The sequence below is a fragment of the Camelus ferus genome, chromosome 6, assembly GCF_009834535.1.
Source record: "Camelus ferus isolate YT-003-E chromosome 6, BCGSAC_Cfer_1.0, whole genome shotgun sequence".
NCBI lineage: Eukaryota > Metazoa > Chordata > Mammalia > Artiodactyla > Camelidae > Camelus > Camelus ferus.
In genome coordinates this window covers 90,768,505-90,775,763 of record NC_045701.1, presented here as the reverse complement: position 1 = coordinate 90,775,763, position 7,259 = coordinate 90,768,505, and the positions used below count along the sequence as shown (strand labels likewise).

At 58.2% G+C, this 7,259-nt stretch overlaps 1 long non-coding RNA gene across 1 annotated transcript; it reads left to right on the top strand.

Annotated features, from left to right (window-relative positions):
* The first annotated feature begins 311 nt into the window (after window positions 1-311).
* LOC116664410 lies at window positions 312-3,515 on the top strand. The gene is made up of 4 exons (XR_004320947.1): window positions 312-681; window positions 996-1,274; window positions 1,982-2,070; window positions 2,405-3,515. It is a non-coding gene; the product is annotated as an uncharacterized LOC116664410 (long non-coding RNA).
* The last annotated feature ends 3,744 nt before the right edge of the window (window positions 3,516-7,259 follow it).

The window sequence follows — 7,259 nt, the reverse complement described above, 5'->3', positions numbered from 1 at the left end:
AAAAGAACCACGTATGATGCTTCCCAAACTGAGTTAATAGCCCTTCTTCCACGGCCGTGGGTTTCTTCAGAGCATCCTCTCAGCCTTTTGTCTTTGGATGGACACATCTTTAAGCATGCTGCCGCAGCCACGGGGCTGCAAAGTCCAAGTTACGGGAACGTTGCGGGGTGGACACCTTGGCTGCGGGACCTACAGCATCCAGGAGACAGTGTTCTGATGCTCAAGTCCGGGTTTGTCAGGCAGCTCAGGTGGCTGTGATGGGCGGGGAGCCCAGAAAAGCCCAGGCAGACATGCCCTGAACTTTGAAGAAAAATCAATATTCGCCCTGGAGTTTAGTGTATCATAAACGTGTCCCTAGCGGCGCAGCAGCCTCCTGGCTCCTGCGCGCCCCGGGGGCCGCCCGCTCCGCCCCGATGCTGCCCACCTGAGGCCGTGGGAGGAGGAACATCGGCCCTTGTGTCTGCTAGGGCTTCTCGTGGAGGTAAAACCCACTCAAATTGCCCACCGCCTTGTGGCAGAGCGGGGTGGCTCTCTCATTCTTTCAGAGGTGCATGAATTCAACAAACAATTCCCACGCCTCTGTGCCCAGACGTAGGGCCAGGCTTCACCGACACAGCACGGAACAGACGGCCACTTAATGCACGGAGCCTCCAGTTCGGTGTGGAGATGGATGCCGAACAGGTAAACGAAACAGAAACAGGGTAGGTCTTATCCACTGAGCAATAAACAGCGGGTGTGATGGAGGTGCGGGTGGGGCCGGAAGGGCTGCTTCAGGCAGACAGGCTGCTGCCCACGCTCCGGGCACTGGTGCCGAGCCTGCAGAGGTCGGCCTCTCTCGCGGTGGCGGGTCTCTCCCACCCCTCGGCTCCTCTCCTTCTTCCCCCTACCCACGTCAACTTCCCGGGCCAGCCCCAACGTGCCCTATGGTCCCGGTGTGCACATGACATCAGGGTTCCCAGCAGCCAACTGCCCCACTCTTTCATTTCTTCCTTCAGATGCCCAGAGACCCGCCCATTGCCCAGCCTGTGCATTGGCTGTCCCAGGTGGGCAGCACACCGATGCCGGTGCAGCATGGGTGACCCGGGCCATGGGTGCCCGTCGCAGGGGCTGCGGCATGACAGGCGCAGCCACCACACCCTACGCTGCAGAGACACACAAAGCCTGGGATCGAGTCCTGCTTGTCCTTCTTCAGGGTTACATCCTGGAGCAAGTCTTAACATCTTGGAGCCTCAGCTTTGTCACGGTCACCCGATCCCTACTGGCACTGAAATGAGGTAGGGTACGTCCAGCACCTGGCAGCCAGGTGGGCATGTGAGGCTGCACCCCAAGGAGGGGTTCTACCATCTGTCGTGAACGTCTGCAACCCCTGCTCTGATCACTCCCCCGAGTGCCCCGGCACCCACGAGGCAGGGAACGCGGCGGGGTTTGTGACTTACATAACGATGGACGAATGTAAGGTCTGCTGCCTGCAGTGATGATTCAAAGGGCAGCTCTGGACAGGTGCTCGTTATGCATTCTTATAGAATTCCGCATCCTTTCTGAATCTTGGGATTACAAAACAGCCACCGAGAAATCACGTACCCCATTAACACGGAGACTTTCATGTATTTACAATTCAGCTTAAATTTTTACCAAGAGAGGTTTTCAAAATGTAACATGTGTTAGTCACTGCGTGAATTGCGAAACCAAGGAAATATCTCCAAAGTGCTGGCCTTGACAATGTAATCTGGCGAGGCTTGGGGAGGAATAAAAATAACGCTTCTCAGCATCGCCGCCTCAAAGGGGAGGAGGGATCCGCAGCCCTCCCCGAGCCCACAGGTAGATGGATGCATGCGCAGGGCCAGCAGCTCTGCTGTGCCCTCTCCTCTGCCCTCCCCAGGGCTGTGGCTGAGTCTGGCCACGAGACTGGAAAGTCAGGGGCGGGGTGGTTTGAGTTCTAGGTCTGCCCCTCACTGGCCAGGTGACCTTATGTGTTTTCCAGACCCCGTTGTGCACAGAGAGGTGAGGGGACGTGCCCAGGGTGGCACTGCAGTGATGAGGAGTGACCACTGCTGTCCCACTGCCTCCCAGGTGATTTCAAACCCAGAGGCACGGGTGCCCCCTCCCCCACCCAAATCCTTGGCGGCCTCAAGGGCTGCTCTGTGTGCGGAGGGAGCGGTGTTGGGGAGGGTGGAGGGAGGCGGCCCGGACGTCCCCCGCAGCTGTACAGCTAGCTTGGCTTTCTAAACACAACAAGGCTGCACCTCCCCACTGAGCTACAAGCCCGCAGGTGGCTTCATGAACATGTGGTTTCTGGATGTGACATGAAAGTCAGCATTTGCACGCTCTCTGTCTGGGTTCCCTGGGTTTATTTTTCTTGCTCTTACGGTCCTGAAATATTCCCATCGTGTTTATGTTGAGGCAGAACACGCAGAAGCCAGCCGCTGCTGTACGAGGGTCTGCTGGGCCCGGCCTCCACCACTCTTCCAGAAAGCACCAGACAAGCACGGAGCCACCGCAGGGCTGTCGGGCCTCGGGGCACCCACCAGCCACCGCGCTCTTGCAGGCACCACCTGCATCCCAGCCCCACCTGGGGCGCCTCTGTCCATTGGGGATGTCTGTTTCTGGGGGGCCGCGTGTGAGTGACTTCTGAGCCATGCTGCAGCTGGGGAGTAGAATTATTCCCACATTGCGGATGACAAAACTGAGGCTTGGGAGTGGCTTGTTTGCCCAGGGTCACACGGACGGTACCGGATAAAGCAGGGTTGACAACCATCACCATTTCTGTCCTGATCTTCCTGTTTGCCCCCCTCTCCCCTGCCGGTGACGCCTCTGTTTCTCACTTAAGTCCCGGAGCTCCCAGAGGCTCCCCTGACAAGGCCTGCCGTGGCCCATCTGGGCCTCCCTTTGGCTTGGATTATATGCCACCTAAGCGCCCGTCTCCTGCTCTCTGGCACTGCTTTTGAACTGGCCACCTCTTGCTTGCCTGTCGGGATTGTGGACTCCAGGAGGGCAGGAGCCAGGGGACTGGCCCGGGGCAGCCACGCAGCTGACTCGCAACCACGCTGTTGAATGATGACTTGGTTTATTCCCTGAGGCTGGGTCCCACGTGTCTGGCCACAGGAGGCTGGAGCTCACCCCCCGCCCCCCGCCCCCAGGTCCTTGGCTGGCCAGCATTTCAAATGATATTGTTTCATATTAAATTATTTTAAATTCCATGGGCCTGGGTTTCACAATCCAATAATTCGATCTTGTTTACAAATGGAATTTTTACTTTTTGACGGTTTCTAGCTTTGCTGGGCTGGATGGTCAGGAAAGCATGTCCTCTCATGCCCTCCTGTCCACCTCTGCTGCCTTTCCCGGGACACCGCGGAGCCAGGGAACAGTCTGGCGGTGGGGGTGTGTGTGTGTGTGGGGAGGCAGCCCCTCCACTGCGCATGTGGCACGGGGCACGGAGCTGGGGTCTTGCTCAGCCTCCCCTCGCCTCACCCACCTCTCAGCTCCTGCTGAGTAAACCCACAAATAACAGAACTGGAAGGGGCCTGTGATACCTGTCATTCTGACACTGCTTTTGACAGACTATGGAACCGACATGCAAGACCCCAGTCCCTGTGGCCAGTTCAGGACCTGTCCCCACGTCTTGGTGTGTGGGAATAATTCCACTCCCCAGCTGCAGGGGCTGTCCCACACCGTTTTCCTCCACCCTGATTTATGAAATCCCTACCTTGTTACACGTGCTGCTTTGAGCTATGGAGACACAGATGAGGGAAGATGTGATCTGTGACCTCTGGAGGCTCACAGTCTGGGTGCTGGGATGGGGGGCTGGAGAAGGAGACAAAAAGTGACCACACAAGGAGGCGGTGGCTTGGTGGCCCACAGGAGGGAGGAGGGGTGATGGGAGGCCCAGCGGGGCAGGGACGGCATGTCTGCGACACCACAGACCTGGGCCGAGCTTGGATGCTGCTGCTGACCCTGTTCTCGGCACGTGAACACTTTGACCAGTGTGCTAAACCCCAGTCTCTCCCAGTGATTCTGCTTATCGCCCTGGAAGCTGATGCCGTCAGCCCCAGTAACAGGTTTGCAGCCTCTCTTCTAGAACTTTCTCTAAGCCAGTTATGGTCCTTGGCGACGTGCTCTGTTGTGCTGTGGCCACTCGTGCGGGTGACCTGGGTTGGCCCCAGCAGCAGCCCCGCTGGGCTTGGCTCACAATGGCATCTGGCTGTTTCCACCAGTCGCCGGCTCTCTGAGGTCGGAGCTGAGCCTCCGCAGAGATTACACGGAGGGCCGTCTCCTGGGCCACCCCCAAAGGCCGCAGGGCAGGCATCTCGGCCAGCCTCAGGGTTGCAGAGAGGCCCTCAGGAAAGGCCAAGAGAAAGCTGGCTGACAACATCCCAGCCAAACGCAGGCATCTCATTCTGTAAAATGTCCTGGGGAACGAATGCAGGGCAAGTCCGATAGGCACTGTGGACCTGGCCCATCCTGCCAGGGTCCCTGAGCCCTGAAGCCCTCTCCCCCTTTCTCTTCTCGGTCCCTGAGCTGCCTCACAGGGCTGTCCCTGTCTGGGCACCTGGAATCAGACTGCAAACTACCCTGACAGTGATGACGCCCGGGGCTGGCAGGGGTGTGTGGAGACCCGAAGCTCCTCCTGGCTGATGGGTGTGTAAATCCAGTCAAGTTGAAAGTGCACAGGCAATTTGGGCCAGAATCAACATTTCTAGGTGTCTAACTTCCTGGTGTCCTGGTGTTGGTAACAGTAAAGGATGAGACATGTGCCTCTAAAGACTCCTAAGAAAGAGGGAGGTGCGTCCGTCTGCACGTGTTGGGACAGACCGACCTCTAAAATAAACAAGATGAAAAAAGCAAGGTGCCAAACACAGTATAATCCATTTCCGAGTTAAAAAAAGAACCAGATGGAAGGATACGCTTGGAAGACTACCCGCAGTGGGCACGCGGACCCCGGTTGCTGAGCCCCCGGCTCCCAGGTGCCCCCCGCACGCCTCGGAGGTGGGCATTGCCAGTCTACCCACTTTGCAGATGAAGGAACCGAGGCCCTGCGGATGGTGGGGGAGGTGCGGGATGTGAGCCCCCGACCATCCTGCTACCGGCCAGGGTGACCCCGGATCCGCTGGGAGGGGGCTGGGTGGGGCCGGGGCTTTCAGAGCGCCCTGTTTACCTTTCTGTCCTCTGCATTTTCTTCCCAGCTGAGTGTATGACTCTGAGAAAATGTAAAAGGGTATCCTGGTTAGGGGTAATAAGCCTTTAATTCCTTTCTGTGTCTTTCTGTGTTAAAGGTGACGACGCAGTCATGTCATTTTAAAACCTCACCCCTCAAAGGAGAGAATACTGAGGCCCTAGGAAGGGAACTGAAGGAAGACCCGGAAGTCTAGAAAGGGACCCCCAGTCTTGGTGGGGCCCCTGGGCACTCGCTTATGGAAATCGGCTATTTCCCACGATTTCCAGAAGGCAGGAGATGGGAGAGCCCTGGACAACGTCTGGTCCAAAGCTGGCAAAGGGGGCCAAGGATAGGGGCCGCCCTGCGGCAGGAGCCACACGGGCCCTGTGCCCATGCCCGGCCCCCAAGGCTGCCCTGAACCTGCGCTGGGAAAGAGACCAATGATTTTTGCACCACGGTTGCTTGATGGCCAAGATCAAACACGCCCAGGAGCTATATTTAATCCAGAACAAAATTCAAAGACCACCCAGCCTCTAAGCGGCCGCCTCCTCAGCTTGCCTGGTCTCTGAACCCAGCGCGTGCTGGAGCTTGAGGCCGCTGCGCTGTGACTCACACGGCTGTGGAGAGGGTGACGTTGCCATTGGTGACCGCAGGTATCCCAGCAGCCTGGTGCAGAAAGGCCACTTCAGGCTTCAGCGAGGGCTAGGTTTCCAGGAGCGACGGCGGAGCCTCGGTGTGGCAGGCGGCCAGCTCTGCCCCGATGAGCCTGAAGCTCCCCTGCCCCAGCCTCAGTTTCTCCATCTGTAAAACAGAGGGAGTGGCCTAGGTGACCTCAGGCTTTTCAGATGGTGGCAGATGCCAGCACCTGGCCTTGCTCCTGCTTCAGGTCAGAAGAGGGATGGACAAGTGGGCCGCTGGGATACTGGTTCTGTCTCCATGGAGACCAGCTCACCCTCTCTCTCTGGTCAGTCTCCTGATGGCCACCTCGGGAAATGGTGGGCTCCAGCCACAGGCCTCCTACTGGTTGGTGACCTTGATTTTTAGAGCCTGGAAGGCCAGTGGTGGTGGTACCCCAAAAGACGAAGGCCCTCACTTCACAGAGGAGGAAATGGGGCTGTCGAGGGGCTGTAGGGCAGCAGAGCCCAGCTGGCAGGCCCTGAGCCCCTGTCACAGGGCAGGCCCCTCAAGCCCAGCGGGCAGGCAGCAACTGGCCCGTCCCCACCAGGGGCTTCCTTCATTCTCTAGGTCTACCCGCTTGCAAAGCAGGTCTTCTGCCTCTACACGGGCCCCCAGACCCCAGTCCTCACGTCTCTGAGCTCGGTCGCCTAGCTGTCACCTGACACAGGAGGCCTGGGATGCAGGGGCCGAGGGGTCTCCAACGCCCAGTGGCCGAGACGCCCCCTGGACGGGTGCGCAGCCCCGCCTGCCCGCAGAGTGTCAGGGCGTGGGCTGGTGGGCCATGGCAGAGAGCGCAGACTTGGTCTTGGCCATCTGTGCAGGGCCTGGAGCATGAGATGTCTCCTCTTGGTCACATTCCGAACCTAGTTTCAGCCTTTCTGCCCTGAGGCATGGCCATGACCCTCACCGGGATGTCCCACCAGAGTGTGGACAGAGTTTTGTGTGTAGACTTGGTTCTGAGTTCAGACACACTTTCTGTGAAACCCTTCTTGTCCTGCAGGTGGCACGGGCATGGCCAGCCAGCAAAAATACTCCATACAAACTGGATTAAAGGTACATATACTGGTTTTCTGATCAAGGAGATCAAGGTTCAGCTGGACCCAGCAGCTTAAATGATGTCACCACTACTGTCTGTCTGTCTGAGCCCAGCTTTCCTCTGGGACATCTGCACTGCCCAGGGGGCTCCCCTACAAGGTGACAGGGTGGCTGTCAAGTCATCAGGTCATCCGGCCGGTCTACAATCTCAGCGCCCACTCAGCTCCTGGCTTGACTCTGAGTGGACCCAGCTCTGCCCTGGTGTCCACTCCTGAGCAGTCATGTGTCCAGTGGGGTGGGACCTGCTGCTGCACCAGGCAAGGGTCACATGTCCAGCTGGAACCCTGTGGACTCAGCCCTACCCAAACTGCAAGAACCAGAGAAGGGAAGGCAA